This window comes from Triticum urartu, chromosome 6 (assembly GCF_003073215.2).
Source record: "Triticum urartu cultivar G1812 chromosome 6, Tu2.1, whole genome shotgun sequence".
Lineage (NCBI taxonomy): Eukaryota > Viridiplantae > Streptophyta > Magnoliopsida > Poales > Poaceae > Triticum > Triticum urartu.
Genome location: NC_053027.1, coordinates 291,112,891 through 291,132,416, shown reverse-complemented (window position 1 = coordinate 291,132,416; position 19,526 = coordinate 291,112,891). Strand labels below are relative to the sequence as shown.

The 19,526-nt window shown below is 43.2% G+C and overlaps 1 long non-coding RNA gene across 1 annotated transcript; it reads left to right on the top strand.

Moving 5' to 3' along the window:
* The first annotated feature begins 1,286 nt into the window (after positions 1–1,286).
* LOC125517224 lies at positions 1,287–2,893 on the top strand. Its single transcript, XR_007287485.1, has 2 exons — positions 1,287–1,809; positions 1,903–2,893. It is a non-coding gene; the product is annotated as an uncharacterized LOC125517224 (long non-coding RNA).
* The last annotated feature ends 16,633 nt before the right edge of the window (positions 2,894–19,526 follow it).

The following is a 19,526-nucleotide window of genomic DNA, read 5'->3' as shown; positions in this document are numbered from 1 at the left end:
CAACCTTACATGACCACGTTCATGAGACCGGTTCCACCAACAGACATGCAACTTGTTTTGCATAAAGGTGGCTGGCGGGTGTCTGTTTCTCCAACTTCAGTTGAATCGAATTTGACTACGGCCGGTCCTTGTTGAAGGTTAAAACAGCAAACTTGACGAAACATCGTTGTGGTTTTGATGCGTAGGTAAGAACGGTTCTTACTAGAAGCCCATAGCAGCCACGTAAAACTTGCAACAAAAAAGTAGAGGATGTCTAACTTGTTTTTGTAGGGCATGTTGTGATGTGATATGGTCAAGACATGATGTGATATATGTTGTTGTATGAGATGATCATGTTTTGAAAAAGTTATCGATAACTCACAGGAGCCTTATGGTTGTCGCTTTATTGTATGAAATGCAATCGCCATGTAATTGATTTACTTTTATCACTATGCATTAGCGATAGTTGTAGAAGCAATAGTTGGCGAGACGACGACGACGCTACGATGGAGATCAAGGTGTCAAGCCAGTGACGATGGAAATCATGACGGTGCTTTGGAGATGGGGATCAAAGGCACAAGATGATGATGGCCATATCATGTCACATATTTTGATTGCATGTGATGTTTATCTTTTATGCGTCTTATTTTGTTTAGTACGGCGGTAGCATTATAAGATGATCCCTCATTAAAATTTCAAGGTATAAGTGTTCTCCCTGAGTATGCACCGTTGCGACAGTTCGTCGTGCCGAGACACCACGTGATGATCGTGTGTGATAAGCTCTACGTTCACATACAACGGGTGCAAGACAGTTTTGCACGTGCGGAATACCCAGGTTAAACTTGGTGAGCCTAGCATGTACAGACATGGCCTCGGAACACTGGAGACCGAAAGGTCGAACGTGAATCATATAGTAGATATGATCAACATAGAGATGTTCACCATTGAAAACTACTCCATCTCACGTGATGATCGGACATGGTTTAGTTGATATGGATCACGTGATCATTTATATGACTCGAGGGATGTCTATCTAAGTGGGAGTTCTTAAGTAATATGATTAATTAAACTTAATTTATCATGAACTTAGTCCTGGTAGTTTTTGCATATTGTAAAACAGTAAGACGCAGCTAGCTAGGAGCCTCCACAGCTATTTGATGCTCTAAGCCGTCAGATCTTGTGTACGAATGCGCTGGATTTGTTCAGCCGTCTAGGTCGTTACGCACGTACCAAGCGTCGTTTCACGGGCCGCTGCTCCGCATATTTAGCTGCAGTTTCCATCAGTAATCGGGTTGTGAGATAGAAGGCCCAGGTTCAGCCCAACGTGCAAAGCAGGCAGGTCGTCCGGGTCTCTTCATCTATCCCCGAGCGGTGGCGCAATCCCTATCCCCGAGCTCCTCTGTTCGTCGCCATCCTTTGTCTCGGTGGTGAGCTTCTGAAGCACGTCTGCTTAGGCATCGGCACCTTCCACTGCCCCTCTACTCTTCCTCTGCCGGCCCGCATGGTGGGTTCCTTCTTTACCTTTTTTATGTCGTTCCTGTAGCGTTCTTCATGGCAGTTTAGGCGGCCACACGCGCCATCGACATCCATCTCCGATTGTCTTTCTCCAGTGTCTTCCAACATGCCATTTAGCCCTTGCAGCTGTAACGCGCGTCCCTCCCCGTTTCATACCTGAGATACCTCTTCGTACGACCCTCCCTGGATGGCGAAGGAGATTCGACAGAGCCGATCATGACCCAAAGAGAAAAATCGTAGTTAGTCCCCAGCGCTTGATCCTTCTTTTACGCCGCAGGATCAGCATCCCCTCTCCTTTCGTGCCTGCCCAGCAAGGTACGCGAACAACGTCTCTGCACCAACAGACTGTAGAGATTAGATTCTGAACAGCAACATCTGATTTTATGTTTGATTTATTGATAATTTCAGCTCGCTTGATAATCTCCAGGGAGGATGAAGTTGTTGATTTATTGTGCTGATGCGTGATGAGCATCTCGAGAGGATGTAGTTGGAACAGTCGGTGTACTGTTTCTTATGGCAGATTCGTTTACTTTGTTCCTCAATCCTGGAGGGCAAGTTTTAGTAATTTATCTTCTATAATGGATAAGATTAGAAGCTGAACTTGGAACATTGGAATTCATGTACTCCCTCCGTAAAGAAATATAAGAGTGTTTAGATCACTATTTTAGTGTTCTAAACGCTCTTATAAATCTTTACAGAGGGAGTATTATGCATAGTTGTTTACGTGCATCAGCTTTATTGGTTATATAGGAATTTACTATCAGATTATGTGGGCTTATTTTCTTTGTGAAATTGTTCCTTGATACTTTAGCAATCTCCATGGGATCAGTTTTATAAGTTTAGTTTGGTGCTACTATTTTTTGGCTATCTGATCAAATGCTCATGTACTTTAAAGATTTACCATGTGTGTGTTTTTTGTTCCAGTGCATTGCATGTTTTAGTACACTTAAATTCGTGATATGGTTTATAGCTAGGACATTAATTAGGTGGTGCAAGCCATTTTATGAGGTCGTTGTTGATAGCAATGTTATGTTCAACTTTGAGAGCCAATCTTCTTTTATCCATATTCAACTTTTGCTTGTCACATATTCATCTCTTGTTGGGTAAGCTTATGAGCTGATCTTACATTTTGCAGGATTTTGATGTTTGTGCTTTCGAGAGGTTCCTTGATGATGGCATCACCTTGCAAGCTGTTACTTTTCAGAGAACACCCAAAACCATATCTTTTTTTCTTCTGTTAGCCCTGCTACGGTGCTTTACATTCAACTATTTTTCTGCCTCCAAAATATTTCTCACATTAAGTCAGCAAATTGCCTCGAAGGTACTTAGAAAATAATCATCTTCATATTTGAGGCATTGTACTTTCGAACACTCATACTTGTTAGATATATTGGTATCATCTAAATTATAAAAGATATTTCTATTATTTTTCTGTTAAAATGCGCGAGCGCGGCAACACGTGCCTTCATGTTCTAGTCTATGTTGTAGATCCATGGCCCGTGCTACTGTTTCCTTGAATTTTAATGCGTTCCTAGAGAAAGCTAAGTTGAAAGATGATGGTAGAAACTACACGGACTGGGTCCGTAACTGAGGATTATCCTCATTGCTGCACAAAAGAATTATGTCCTTGATGCACCGTTAGGTGACAAGCCCCTCCCGCTAATGTAGACGCTTTGAACGTCTAGTAGACGCGGTCTGATGACCACTCTATAGTTTAGTGCTCCATGCTTGACGGCTGAGAATCGGGACTTCAAAGACGTTTTGAACGTCATGGACCATATGAGATGTTCCAGGAGTTGAACTTAATATTTCAAGCAAATTCCCGAGTTGAGAGATATGAAGTCTCCAACAAGTTCTATAGCCACAAGATGGAGGAGAACAGTTCTGTCAGTGAACACATACTCAGAATGTCTGGGTACCATAACCACTTGACTCAGATGGGAGTTAATCTTCCAGATGATAGTGCTATTGACAGAGTTCTTCAATCACTGCCACCAAGCTATAAAGGCTTCGTGATGAACTATAATATGCAAGGGATGGATAAGACAATTCCCGAACTCTTTGCTATGCTCAAAGTTGCGGAGGTAGAAATCAAGAAAGAGCATCAAGTGTTGATGGTTAACAAGACCACTAGTTTCAAGAAAAAGGGCAAGGGAAAGAAGAGGAACTTCAAGAAGAATGGCAAAAAAGTTGTCACTCTCGGGAAGAAGCCCAAATTTGGACCCAAGCCTGAAACTGAGTGCTTCTACTGCAAAGGGACTGGTCATTGGAAGCGGAACTGCCCCAAGTATTTGGCGGATAAGAAGGATGGCAAAGTGAACAAAGGTATATTTGATATACATGTTATTGATGTGTACCTTACTAATGCTCATAGTAGCACCTGGGTATTTGATACTGGTTCTGTTGCTCATATTTGCAACTCTAACAGGGGCTACGGATTAAACGAAGATTGGCTAAGGACGATGTGACGATGCGCGTCGGGAATGGTTCCAAGGTCGACGTGATCGCCGTCGGCACACTACCTCTACATCTACCTTCGGGATTAGTTTTAGACCTAAATAATTGTTATTTGGTGGTAGCATTAAGCATGAACATTATATCTGGATCTTGTTTGATGCGAGACGGTTATTCATTTAAATCAGAGAATAATGGTTGTTCTATTTATATGAGTAATATCTTCTACGGTCATGCACCATTGAGGAGTGGTCTATTTTTGTTGAATCTCGATCATGGTGATACACATATTCATAATATTGATGCCAAAAGATGCAAAAGGTTGATAATGATAGTGCAACACATTTGTGGCACTGCCGTTTAGGTCATATTGGTGTAAAACGCATGAAGAAACTCCATGCAGATGGACTTTTGGAGTCACTTGATTATGAATCATTTGATGCTTGCAAACCATGCCTCATGGGCAAGATGACTAAGACTCTGTTCTCCGGAACAATGGAGTGAGCCACTGACTTATTGGAAATAATACATACCGATGTATGCGGTCCGATGAGTGTTGAGGCTCGCGGCGGGTATCGTTATTTTCTGGCCTTCACAGATGATTTGAGCAGATATGGGTATATCTACTTAATGAAACACAAGTCTAAAACATTTGAAAAGTTGAAAGAATTTCAGAGTGAAGTGGAAAATCATCGTAACAAGAAAATAAAGTTTCTACGATCTGATCGCTGAGGCGAATATTTGAGTTACGAGTTTGGCCTTCATTTAAAACAATGTGGAATAGTTTCACAACTCATGCCACCTGGAACACCACAACGTAATGGTGTGTCCGAACGTTGTAACCATATTTTATTAGATATGGTGCGATCTATGATGTCTCTTACCAATTTACCACTATCATTTTGGATTTATGCATTAGAGACAACTACATTCACGTTATAGGCCACCATCTAAAACCATTGAGACGACACTGTATAAATTGTGATTTGGCAAGAAACCTAAGCTGTCATTTCTTAAAGTTTGGGATTGCGATGCTTATGTGAAAAAACTTTAGCTTGATATGCTCGAACCCAAATCGGAGAAGTGCGTCTTCATAGGATATTTGTTGCTAAGAGTGGATCCTTTCTAGAGAACGAGTTTCTCTCGAAAGAAGTGAGTGGGAGGAAAGTAGAACTTGATGAGGTAATTGACCTTCTCTTGAATTATAAAGTAGCTCATCACAGAAAACCATTCCCGTGATGCCTACACCAATTATTGAGGAAGATCAAGTTGCTACCGAACCTCGTAGGTCAACCAGAGTACGTTTCGCACCAGAGTGGTACGGTAATCCTGTTCTGGAAGTCATGTTACTAGACCATGATGAACCTACAAACTATGAGGAAGCGATGATGAGCCCAGATTCCGCGAAATGGCTTGAGGCCATGAAATCTGAGATAGGATCCGTGTATGAGAACAAAGTATAGACTTTGGTTGACTTGCCCGATGATCGGCAAGCCATAGAGAATAAATGGATCTTCAAGAAGAAGACTGACGTTGATGGTAATGTTACTGTCTACAAAGCTCGACTTGTTGCGAAATGTTTTCGACAAGTTCAAGGAGTTGACTACGATGAGACTTTCTCACCCGCAGCGATGCTTAAGTCTGTCCGAATCATGTTAGCAATTGCTGCATTTTATGAATATGAAATCTAGCAAATGGACGTCAAAACTGCATTCTTTAATGTATTTCTCAAAGAAGAGTTGTATATGATGCAACCAGAAGGTGTTGTCGATCCTAAAGGTGCTAAAAAAGTGTGTAAGCTACAACGATCCATTTATGGACTAGTGCAAGCATCTCGGAGTCGGAATATATGCTTTGATAGTGTGATCAAAGCATATGGTTTTATACAGACTTTTGGAGAAGCCTGTATTTACAAGAAAGTGAGTGGGAGCTCTGTAGCATTTCTAATATTATATGTGAATGACATATTGTTGATTGGAAATGATATAGAATTTCTGAATAGCATAAAAGGATACTTGAATAAGAGTTTTTCAATGAAAGACCTCGGTGAAGCTGCTTATATATTGGGCATAAAGATCTATAGATATAGATCAAGACGCTTAATTGGACTTTCACAAAGCACATACCTTGATAAAGTTTTAAAGAAGTTCAAAATGGATTAGTCAAAGAAAAGGTTATTGCCTATGTTACAAGGTGTGAAGTTGAGTCAGACTCAATGCCCGACCGCTGCAGAAGATAGAAGAGAAAATGAAAGCCATTCCCTATGCCTCAGCCATAGGTATTATCATGTATGCAATGTTGTGTACCAGACCTGATGTGTGCCTTGCTATAAGTCTAGCAGGGAGGTACCAAAGTAATCCAGGAGTGGATCACTAGACAGCGGTCAAGAACATCCTGAAATACCTGAAAAGCACTAAGGATATGTTTCTCGTTTATGGAGGTGACAAAGAGCTCGTCGTAAATGGTTATGTCGATGCTAGCTTTGACACTGATCCGGATGACTCTAAGTCACAAACTGGATACGTATTTATATTGAATGGTGGAGCTGTCAGTTGGTGCAGTTCCAAGAAAAGCGTTGTGGCAGGATCTACGTGTGAAGCAGAGTACATAGCTGCTTCAGAAGCAACGCATGAAGGAATCTGGATGAAGGGGTTATATCCGATCTAGGTGTAATACCTAGTGCATCGGGTCCAATGAAAATCTTTTGTGACGGAGCAATTGCCTTGGCGAAGAAATCCAGATTTCACAAGAGAACCGAACACATCAAGAGACGCTTCAACTCCATCAATGATCAAGTTAAGGAGGGAGACATAGAGATTTGCAAAATACATACGGATTTGAATGTGGCAGACCCATTGACTAAGCCTCTTCCACGAGCAAAACGTGATCAACACCAAGACTCCATGGCTGTTAGAATCATTACAATGTAATCTAGATTATTGACTCTAGTGCAAGTGGGAGACTGAAGGAAATATGCCCTGGAGGCAATAATAAAGTTGTTCTTTATATTTCCTTATATCATGATAAATGTTTATTATTCATGCTAGAATTGTATTAGCTGGAAACTTGATACATGTGTGGATACATACACAAAACACAGTGTCCCTAGTATGCCTCTACTAGACTAGCTCGTTAATCAAAGACGGTTAAGTTTCCTAACCATTGACATGTGTTGTCATTTGATGAACGGGATCACATCATTAGGAGAATGATGTGATGGACAAGACCCTTCCATTTGCTTAGCATAATGATCGTTAAGTTTATTGCAATTACTTTCTTCATGACTTATACATATTCCTTTGACTATGAGATTATGCAACTCCTGAATACCGGAGGAATGCCTTGTGTGCTATCCAACGTCACAACGTAATTGGGTGATTATAAAGATTCTCTACAGGTATCTCCAAAGGTGTTTGTTGGGTTGGCATAGATCGAGATTAGGATTTGGCATTCCGAGTATCGGAGAGGTATCTCTGGGCCCTCTCGATAATGCACATCATGATAAGCCTTGCAAGCAGTGTGACTAATGAGTTAGTTGCGGGATGATGCATTACAGAACGAGTAAAGAGATTGAACTAGGTATGAAGATACCGACGATCGAATCTCGGGCAAGTAACATACCGATGACAAAGGGAATGTCGTATGTTGTCATTACGGTTTGACCGATAAAGATCTTTGTTGAATATGTAGGAACCAATATGAGCATCTAGGTTCTGCTGTTGGTTATTAACCGGAGAGGTGTCTCGGTCATGTCTACATAGTTCTCGAACCCGTAGGGTCCGCACGCTTAACGTTCGATGACGATTTGTATTATGAGTTATTGTGATTTGGTGAATGAATATTGTTTGGAGTCCCGGATGAGATCACGTACATGACGAGGAGTCTCAAAACGGTCGAGAGATAAATATTGATATATTGGATGATAGTATTCAGACATCGGAAGTGTTTCCGATTGTATCGGGTACATATCGGAGTACCGGGGGGGGGGGGGTTACCGGACCCCCCCAGGGGAAGATATGGGCCCTATGAGCCATAGGAGGGAGGCAAGTCAGCCCACAAGGGGTGCCGCCCCCCCCCCCCAAGGGAGGAGTCCGAATTGGACTAGGGGAGGGGGCGGCCCCCCCTTTCCTTCTCCTCCTCTCCTCCTTCCCCCTTTCCCCCTCCTATAAAAGGAATGGGGGCGAATCCTACTAGGAGCCCAAGTGTGACTCCTCCCACTTGGGGCGCGCCTATGGCCGGCCTTTGATGACCCACAAGTATAGGGTATCAATTGTAGCTCTTTTCGATAAGTAAGAGTGTCGAACCCAATGAGGAGCAGAAGGAAATGACAAGTGGTTTTCAGCAAGGTATGTCTGCAAGTGCTGAAATTGTAAGTAACAGGGTAGTTTTATAGCAAGATAATTTGTAATGAGCAAGTGACGATAGTAGTAATAAAAGTGCAGGAAGGTAGCCCAATCGTTTTGAGGCAAAGGACAGGCCAAAACGGTCTCTTATAATAAGCAAAGCATTCTTGAGGGTACACGGGAATTTCATCTAGTCACTTTCACCATGTTGGTTCGATTTGTGTTCGCAACTTTGATAATTTGTATGTGTGTGGACCAGTGCTTAGGTGTTGTTCTTACTTTAACAAACCTCCTACTTATGATTAACCCTCCCGCAAGCATCCGCAACTACGAGAAAAGTATTAAGAATTAACCATAGCATTAAACTTTTGGATCCAATCGGTCCCTTACGGAATAACGCATAAACTGGAGTTTAAGCTTCTGTCACTCTCGCAACCCATCATCTAATTGCTACTCCACAATGCATTACCTTAGGCCCAAATTGGTGAATTGTCATGTAGTCGACGTTCACATGACACCACTAAGGGAATCACAACATACATACTATCGAAATATTGAACACATATCAAATTCACATGATTACTTGCAACATGATTTCTCCCGTGACCTCAAGAACAAAAGTAACTACTCACAAATGATAATCATGCTCAAGATCATAGGGGTATTAAATAGCATATTGGATCTGAACATATAATATTCCACCAAATAAACCATATAGTAATCAACTACAAGATGTAATCAACACTACTAGTCACCCACAAGCACCAATCTGTAGTTCCGGTGACAAGATTGAACACAAGGGTTTGAGATGAGATGGTGATGTTGAAGATGTTGATGGAGATTGCCCTCCCCAAGATGGGAGAGTTGTTGGTGATGATGAGGACGATGATTTCCCCCTCCGGGGGGGGGGGGAGTTCCCCCGGCGGAATCGCTCCGCCAGAGGGCAAAAGTGCTGCTGCCCAAGTTCCGCCTTGAGACGGCGACGCTCCGTCCCGAAAGTCCTCTCCTTATTTTTCTAGGTCAAAATGACTTATATACCAGAAGATGGGCACCGGAGGTGGACCTAGATGAGCACAACCCACCAGGGCACGCCTGGGCTCCCTAGCACACCCAGGTGGGTTGTGCCCACCTGGTGGGCCTCCTCTGGTACTTATTTGCTCCAATATTCTTCATATATTCCATGAAAATTCTCCATGAAGTTTCAGCTTGTTTGGAGTTGTGCAGAATAGGTAGCTTGACGTAGCTTTTCCAGGTCCAGATTTCCAGCTGTCGGAATTCTCCCTCTTTGTGTATACCTTGCATATTATGAGAGAAAAGGTATTAGAATTACTCCAAAAAGCATTATTATGGATAAAAACATCATAAATAACAGTAGGAAAAACATGATTCAAAATGGACGTATCAACTCCCCCAAGCTTAGACCGAAATCGAAAAACATGTCCACATGCTTAGAGAGAGAGAGAGAGGTGTCGATAAAAACAAAATACGGACATAGAAGCATCATGTACATTATTATAACAACAACAAACTTAAACATAAGACTCTTATCATAGAATTTTTATCATAGACTTCTCATGAATAAGTGTCAATTTATCACACTATTGAAGTATAAAGCAAAAACTATATTAGAAACCAACAAACTATGTTCTCAATCAACTTTGCAACTACAATTCATAATATTTTCAGGAAGGGTCGCGTGTCGGAGCCTTTAGGCAAGTCCACATACTCAACCATCATATAGTCTTCCATGATTGCTAACACTCACCGCATAAACATGAGAAAAATGTTTCAACCAGACACATAGAAAGATAGGGGCTTATGGTCTCGCCTCCCAATGTATTCACCTCAAGGGTGGTGTCAACAATAATAACTCACGCTATCTATATTCAACTGGACATATGTGCCTAGATCTTTCCTCACCACATGATGCTTGCCAAAGGAGAAAATAAAAAGGAATAGAGAAAAAACTTTGACTTTTTTGCATAAAAGTAAACACTACAAAGAAAATACACTTCCATGATGATACGTGTTTGTCACGGTAGGTCGCGTTTTTTGTCATGCATGTACATCCATGACGATTTTATGACAGAATTAAGATAGTCATACATGTGCTGTCGTAGAAGTGTTCCATGACATTACCAAAATTATCATCACGGAAGTGTCCACTTCCATGACGATAAATCGCGTGTCACAGAAGTGCTTTCGTCAAGGCTGACCGACATGTGGCATCCACCGTAACGGAATGCCGTTAAGCTACCGGGTCGGGTTTTAGATCCAATAACCCGTTAATAGCCCCGATCAATGGGGATTTTCCACGTGTAAAATCATCATTGGCTGGAGGAAACATGTGTCGGCTCATCGTTGGGACAGATGTCATCCACTCATTGGACGGAAGGCGCCTATGATACGTCGACACATGGCACGGCCCAGCAGAGGCCCATTCCTATGAAAAGGCCGGCCCATTTGACTTGGTCAAAAGGTGGCGGGCCGGCCCATGGAAAGCCTGTTAACGGCCTGTTCGCATATAGCCCATTTATAGCCCGCTAACCCAAGGCCCGTTACGCCCTATCCGAATTAGGCCCAGTAGCGTCATCTGGGCCATCCAATATGATTCCAGCCCGTTTTCACTTCTGGCGCATGTATGGCCCATGACGTCTTTCGGCCCATATGAGGCCCTATGTAACTCTTGGCCTATTAACGGCCCGTGGTGAAACTGGCCCGTAATGAACAGTGTATCACTTTACACCCATTAACGGCCCATGGTGAAACTGGCCCGTAATGAACAGTGTATCACTTTATACCCATTAACGGACCGTTATTCCGTTGGGCCGTTTCCATCCCATGTTATCTTTCGGCCTTCTCAGAGCCCATTTATTCTTGGGCTCATTTCCAGCATTCATTTACTTACGGCCCGTTACCGTCATTTTCTGCTTGTGGGCCAAATTCAGCCCGTGGTTACAGTCGGCCCGTTTGTGGTCAATTAATACGTTGGGCCGTTTTCATAGCGTCATCAAATACGGCCTATTAACGATGGCCCGTTATGGTCGGCCCATGAACGGACGATTCCAACTCTAGCCCGTTTTTATGGCCATAATGCGGTCTGTTTGGCCCATGTTTGGCCAATCGATCATACGGCCCGTATAAGGCCCATTGATGATACAACCCGCAGAAGGCCCATTGTTTCTACGACCTGTAGAAGTCCCATTGTTTCTACGGCCCGTAGAAGGCCCACTGTTTCTACGGCCAGTAGGAGGCCCAGTGTGTCTACAGTAAATATTAGCCCATGGTTATTGTGGCCTAGTTTTAAAAATAGGTTATTGCAGCCACTAGCTAACCACAGAAAAAGAACTGCAATGACAACAAGCAAACAAATAAACAAGACAACAAGGAAATAAATAAGCAAGCAACTAACGCTAGGCTATCACGGCTATTACACATATTACATCCACTAGGCATCAAAGTTCGCCACCAGTGCAAATATAGGGAACAAAGCAGCATATCATATACACTGGTTGTCAAAGTTGGCGACCAGCGCAAATAAACGCCGCAGCAAAACAAATCCAGAACTGAAACCACTTCAAAAGATCTCAAGAAACAATATTCTGGGTACCCATAATGCTGGCAAGATGCTTAGCAAGCTTATTAACTTTCTCTTGTTTGGTGCTTAAATCCTCCAGCGCTTGTTATTGCACCAGAAAATATGCATCTGAATTCTACAGGGACTTCCTCAGTCCTTCAGCTTCCTGTCACAGCACATCTGATCGATGTCTTTCAACTTGAAGTTAAGACTCAAGAAGATGAACTGATTCAGGCAGCGAGTTCGAAGAGCTTGTGCCAGCAGTAGTGGCCAGTAACTCGAACACTACATCAAGACAGGACTTTTGGGTTCCCTCACTGTCGTCAAGATAGTTTTTATCAGCTTTCTTGGAGACCAACAGGGATGTCTCACTATCTTGAACCTTATCTGCATTACTTCCTTTACCATTGGATAACGCGGTACTATTCTCCAATATTTTGTCCGCATTCTAAAAGAGAAACAAGCAGACACATCACATGTTTACCATGTTGTATATGAAACTCATTTTGGTAAATGAGTTCAATAGTAAAGTGGACAGGATAACAGCATGAAACAAACATATATCTATGTACCATGGTCACTTTATGGTCTATATCATTCTAGTTTTTGTTGCCAAATCAAGATAGAGACACAGTTCAGATAATATTTGTTCAAGACAAAGCATAATAGACAGAATATAAGTGTGGGTAACTATAGAGCAATAACAACACTTTTAATGTGCATGACATGAGAACATAACTATTTATTCAATTGAAACTGAAATCAACATAGAGTAGGTTACAACAGCAAACCAGTTAAAGAAACAGGTTTAAAACATACCTGTTGCGCCATTGGAGTTTCAATTCCATCCTTCAAATTTGAAAATAGTTGGTATGAGTAAATACAGTAATGCAAGAGCAAAGGAGTATGAACCATAGCTACAGAACCTGACCTGAGAACAAATCTTCTTCTCCTTTAAGCGTTGAGTTGGGATTCGGAGTGGTGGTCCTCGTGCTTTGGTCACTGCAGTTCCCTTACTAACTGCTCGTGTTTGGGTGCTCTGTGGTGGAGACGGTGTTGTGTCAACTGGAACTGGGTTACTATCTGCCGGGGTTGGGGTTAGAAGGGGTGTAGCTGGTTCTCTGTCCAACTGGGTAGGGGTACAATCTGCGAGAGTCTGGGTTATGTGTGGTGGATCTGGTCCTTGGGCAAGTACAACCGTGGTTCTATCTGCATCAACTGGTAGCACTATATTTTCTGAAGACCGTGTTGTTACTCCCTTAGATACTGCCATCACGCTCTCCAATTCAAAATGGCTGATAAACAAGAAAAGTAATTGAAAGTATAGACATTGTATGATAGACATGTGCAATGGATTGTGGGGAATAAATAGGGCATGAAATAATTCATATTTATGTTGTCTAACCAAACAGGATAGCATGACACAATTTCACATATGTGATGGCTAACTAAACAGGATAGATGACACAATTTCACATTATGATGGCTAACTAAAAAAGATGGAAAGACATAGTTCAAAATATGAGATTATGTAAACAAGATGACATGACATAACTATATAATGTGTTTATTAAATAGGTTGGCATGCCATAATTCACATACATTCACGGATAGAATGCCATAATTCAAAATATGATGACTGTAAACACTAAACAGGATGAGATGATATAACTATATGATGTCTTTATTAAATGGGTTGCCATGCCATAATTCAGATAGATGATGTGTATGTACTATGTAAACATGATGGCATGATATAATTCAAATATATGATTTATATAGTAAGCAAGTAAGCAGATGGCAATCCATATATATTGTAAAAACTAAGCAATGCAAGACAACATGCATGACATAGGTAATATAACCCTGCCAAGTTTGAGCATAGACCTCAGGGGGGAAATAGGACTGGTCATCAGTCTCTGAATCCTCCTCTGAGGAGCTCTCTGTAACCAGCAAGATGTCTGCTTCAGCAGGTAGCATTGTCTACTCTGAATACCTTGTTTTCACTCCAGATACTTCCATCACCGCTTCAAATGGCTGATGCACAGGAAGAGTAGTTGAATATACAAACGTTGTCGACAAATGGAACACGTAATACAAAAAAATGATAGCATGATATAATTCACATACATGATGATTGGCATTGCATAATTCACATATATAATGCCTTTGCAACAAGATAGAATTGTATAATTCACATATATAATGTCTTGCAACAAGATGGCAATGCATAATTCACATATATGGTAATTAGACACTGAACAGGTGGCATTCACACAAAGCATGTCCAAATGACATAGCAATGCGAGACACCATACGCACGATATGAGCAACATAACCCTGCCAAGTTAGAGCATACACCTCGGGGGGAATAGGACTAGTCATCTGTCTCTGAATCCTCCTCTTGAGGAGCTATCCATAACCAGCAAGATATGCGCTTCGTCAGATAGCATAGTCTGCTCTGAAGACTTTGTTTTCACTCCAGAATTTGCCATCACCGTGTCAAATGGCTGATGCACACGAAGAGCAGTTGAATGTACTAACATTGTTGACAAATGTAATATGTAACGGAAAAAGTATGGCTTGATATAATTTACATATAAGATGACTGGCTAAGCAGGATGGCGTTGCAAAATTCACATATATGATGCCTGGCTAAACAAGATGGCGTTGCATAATTCACATAAACGATGAATAAACTAAACAGATGGCACAAAGGATGCCTAAACTAAGCAGATGACATATTTGATGTATAAAGTAAGCAATGCAAGACACCATATGCATGATATAACCAACATCAGCATGCCAAGTTAGAGCAAAGACCTCAGGGGGTAAATAGGAGTTGTCTTCTCCTTCTAAATCCCCCTCAAAACAGATATCTTCCTCTCGATTACAATCCGAAATGCATGGAGGGGGGCTGCCTTTGCGCCTACCATGGAGCGACATCTGCATGAAATTTTATTGCCACGCAAGGCTCGTCTCTTTTGCTCTACATGTTCAGTTTCATTGTTTACAATAATTGTCATGCATAGGAATAAAACATAGTGAGATTATGTAACGAGTGCATGCAGAAATCCAGAGTGATGGTAGCAACCTGTGGATAGACCCAAAACCAATAATAGCAGGCAGATAATGGCTTCAGTTAAAAAATAGAGATAATGGCTTCTTTACTGTTTGTTTCCCACCCAACATGAAACCCATAGTAGACACCAGAGATTAACCAGATAGTAGATAGATACTATTGATAGCGGCCCCGATATGTACCCCACAACCATTTAAAAACTCAAGTTTGACCATTAGTTTGGAGCTGACTCAGAGTCTAATCGGTGAACAGGACGATAAAGTAGCATGTAATATTAAGCGATGCATAATGTAAGCAGACACGAAAGAGTACGACCTCTCTTGCGGACCCATGTAGTCCTCGAGGTCATCTGCTCGGTTGATGATGGTAATGCAGTTTTCATGGCTACTAGCGGCGGGGAAGAAGATCTGAGGCGGCGAAAGACAGTCTGGAGGCCGGATCCCTGCTGTGCTGGACCCTTCTGTCGTTGGAGCAGCTGAGCTGGGGTGGACGACGGCACAGCAGGAGCGGGACAAACCACGCAAGGTTTTCTTTGACAACTATCTATAAGAGAAGTAATTCTGTAAGGGCTCGTTTGAATTGGAGGATTCCAACAATGCAGGGATAGGAAATAGACAGGAATAGGATAGGAATGCATGTGCAAAACAGAGAATTTAAAAACACATGATTTCTGCCAATCTGGGTGTTTGATTCACAACAATTGGAAGATCACAGGATGCAAAGAAGCATGGTGAGATTAAGTCAAACCACAAGAAAATGTACGGTTATAATGCTATTATGCTACTATCTCTTAGTCTTGTGCTTCATGAATAGGAATTTGAAAAGAAGGACAAGTGAAAATTAATATTCCTACGTTTTTTCTTTCAAGGAGACACTAAAGAACAAATCCATGTGCTCAGTGGACAATATATATAACATGTAGAGTAAAAAAGAGATGCAACAAGTGTACAACCTCTTTGGCGAAGCCATGTCGATCTCAGCGTGATTGGGTTGGCCGGTGAGGATGCTCTGGCTGACTTTGCTGTCGGAGGAGGGGAAGATCTTAGGCGTCTGGAGATGGAGCCCGAAAGGGGGATGTGCTGCAAGGCGATTAAGTTGGGTAACGCCAGGGTTTTCCCAGTCACGACGTTGTAAAACGACGGCCAGTGAATTGTAATACGACTCACTATAGGGCGAATTCTAATAGCATCTCCAATACATGACGTAAAATACATAACCACAAAGTGCTAGATGTAAAATACATCAGCCGATCATCTCTGAACTTAACTGTCGAAACTGAACTTAACTATCGAAACTGAATTTTGCTGTCGAAACTGAATTTTGCTGTCGAAACTGAACGTACTAGCAAGGTGAGGCTACACATCGGTCGACTGACTTTTTCATCTCTGGTCAGTCGATTTTGCAGCCATTGGATATGAAATCAAGGGCCTGCGGTTCATCTTCAACCTCCACCCCCTGAGCCGCCAGCCACCACCGGCCAAACAGCAGCCCCCGCCGCCCGCGGCCGGCGGTGCGCCGCCCCGCCCGCCCCGAAAACACTCCCCACCGCCGGTCCACCACCGCCCCGGCCATCCCTCTAGCCCCCCCGTGCCGAGCTTTTTCTCCGGTGATCCCACGCCACCGCCCCGCCACCGTCGGCGACCACCGCCCCCATCCTGAACCCTAAGATAGATAGTGGGGTACCTCTCTGGTGAGCCCCCCTCCCCACTGCGGCTGGTTCTTCCTTCACCCCGGCGAGCCCCCCCTCCCCCCCACCCCCTAAAAATCGACTAACCCAAAAGTCAATTCAGTCGACTAAAGTGTAGCTAAATCGGAGCAGCATCGCAAGCAAGAGCGAGAGCGAGAGCAGCAGCGCGAGCAAGAGCAGACCATGCAGGGGACCGAGAGCAAGAGCAGAGCAGCAGCGCGAGCAAGAGCTAAAGCAGCAGCAGCTCCTACTGATGTGGAAGTCGCCGCCGAGGGAGCGATGTCGTGGAGGAAGTGGCCGGCGACGCCGCCGTGGATGGAGCCGCGCCGTGTCGGCTCGGGACCGAGCGCCGGCAGCACCGTGAGATCGAATCAAGAAGAAAATGCGGCAATTAGTGTACAACCTCTTTGGTGGCGCCGATTAGGCTGCAGCTTCATCCGAGGAAACGGTGATGATGATGCTCTTCTGGTGGTGCAGGTGAAGACGGCGGTGTGGGAATGGAGGTGGCGCGAAAGATGAGGGGAACGTCGGGGCAGCTCCTTGGAGGTGGAGGACGGGGTGGCTGAACCGGCGGGACGATGAGATCGACGACGGATCCTCCTCCGGTACGGTGGATGAGGGACGTCGAGGTGTTGATGTGGACGACATCATCGGGGAAGAGGCTCCGGCTGGGTGGCGGACGGAGCAGGGTGTGGGGGTTTGTCGCGGGTTTTCGCGGCCTCGGTGTATGAATGGGTGGGCGGATGGGATGGCATTGGGGAAACATGGCTTAGAGACGCGCTTGTCCGAAATGTGGGGTAAGTTACGCAAGTACCCCCACCGATTTGAGGCGGTTCTTTCGGTTCAGGGGTACCACGGGCATTTCACGTGTCGGGATTTCACAGGAGGTGGGAGTTTTCGCACGCGTTGTAATTTCGGAATAGCAAGGCGCGGGTTGAGATGGAGGGAGTTGTCGGAGCACAACGAGACAAAGATATATCTTAAATATTTCGGGCTAACAAGGCGCGGGTTGAAATTTCTGGACAAGCCTAACGTGTACTGTACCAAATCAACGCGCACTACAAATGTCATTCAAAACTTTGAATTCATGTTATGTTCAACTAAAATATTTTGCTACGTGTATAATGCATGCAACCTACTACTCAAATGAACGTTTTAGTGCATTCCAAATGTATATACTACCGCTTCAATATGAACTAAATTTGAATTCGTTTCTCTATTTGAATAAGATCTACAGTAATGATTGTTGTGAATTCAAAGCATTTGAATTCGTTTCTCTGTTTTAATAAGATCTACAATCATCATTATTGTCAAGTTAAACCATCGTTTGTGTATGATCTTCATAGCACACCACATGATTAGTCTTGAGTTACATATGAACTATGTGTACTATATGAACTCGAACTAGATTTTTTGAATCCACTTTATTTTGATTTCAAATCACATTACATTTCTAGCTCTAGCTAGATCTTCATAATCTAAACCATGTCGCATATGTATAATGTGTTTATCACATTATGTATGGTGCCCCGCCCCCTACGCCTACAAGTATTTAGATGTGAGTTGCAAACACCACACATTACCACAAATTCAAATAAAATATGAGAATGTTCGATATATAGTATTGTTTAGATTTTTTGATATTTAGCTGTAAGCTGCAAATGCCACACATTATCACAAATTCAAATAAAATGTGAGATTGTTTGATGTATAGTATGGTTTAGATTGTTTGGCATTTAGCTGTGAGTTGCAAACGCCATGCATTATCACATTATGGTATAACATGTGCACAACATGTGTATCACCGCTATATTCATGCATGCAATGTTTAAAACACTATGATCTCCTATTCAAATATATGAATCCGCTTTCATATCAAATTATGATCTTTGTTAGTATCTTACACCCACACAATCCTCTAACCTTTGTAGCTACCACTAACTTTCTCTCGTGCATGCACACGCCCTCCTCGCCCTCCCCCTTCCTCGGCATTCTATCCACCGGGCACATTCATTTTTTTCTTTTGGTTGTTCTCCCAGAGTCTCCACAACTCCTCTCCGACACACACCGATTGATAAACCTCTCCAACGATGCCTGCCTACAACATACACACACACCTTCAATCTCCTCCTTTATGTCTCCTTGCCTCGTGTCTCTCATACGGTCAGACACACGTGTAAACTCTCGCCCCTCTTTTCATCGATCTCACAACCGCACACTCCTCCCCCTATCTAGCTAGTAGTTGGGCCTCTCGCACCACCTCCTAGCTCCATTCTCTCTGTCTATCCGTCTCGCTGGGCCTTATTTTCCTCTAACAAATGGACGTACACCGGCCGATCCCTCACTATACATATAGCTAGCTAGGTCCTTATAACTCGTTTTTACCCACACGTCAATCGATCTACCTCATTAGTTGTGTCTCTCCCTTCCTCCGACAAACAACAATTGATCTACCGATCTGGTTAGGTTTGCTTACCAAACACATGGTTCCCCTTCATCATCCATGGATGCGTCCCACAGATCTATCACGCACATGCACACACAGAAACACATCCCCACTCTTATTGATAACATTGCAGTTCCACCCTCAGTTTGTCTAGTAGGCCTCTCCCACCATATTTGAGAAGCAACTCCATCACCCATCCAGCACTCTACCCCTCTCCCTCCCTCTCCCTCCCTCTCTCTCTCATCTCTCTCTCTCTCTGTCCCATCATATTTCCCGTCCTTCAGTTATGTATGGATGTCGACCGATCTCCCTCAAGACATAGCTGGGCCTCTCCTTCTCAACACATATACGAGTCGTTCTACCTCTATAGTTAGGCCTCTGCCTACCCCTCCCCCCACCCCCTCCCCCCCACACACACCGATACATCGAGCGCTCTAGTCATG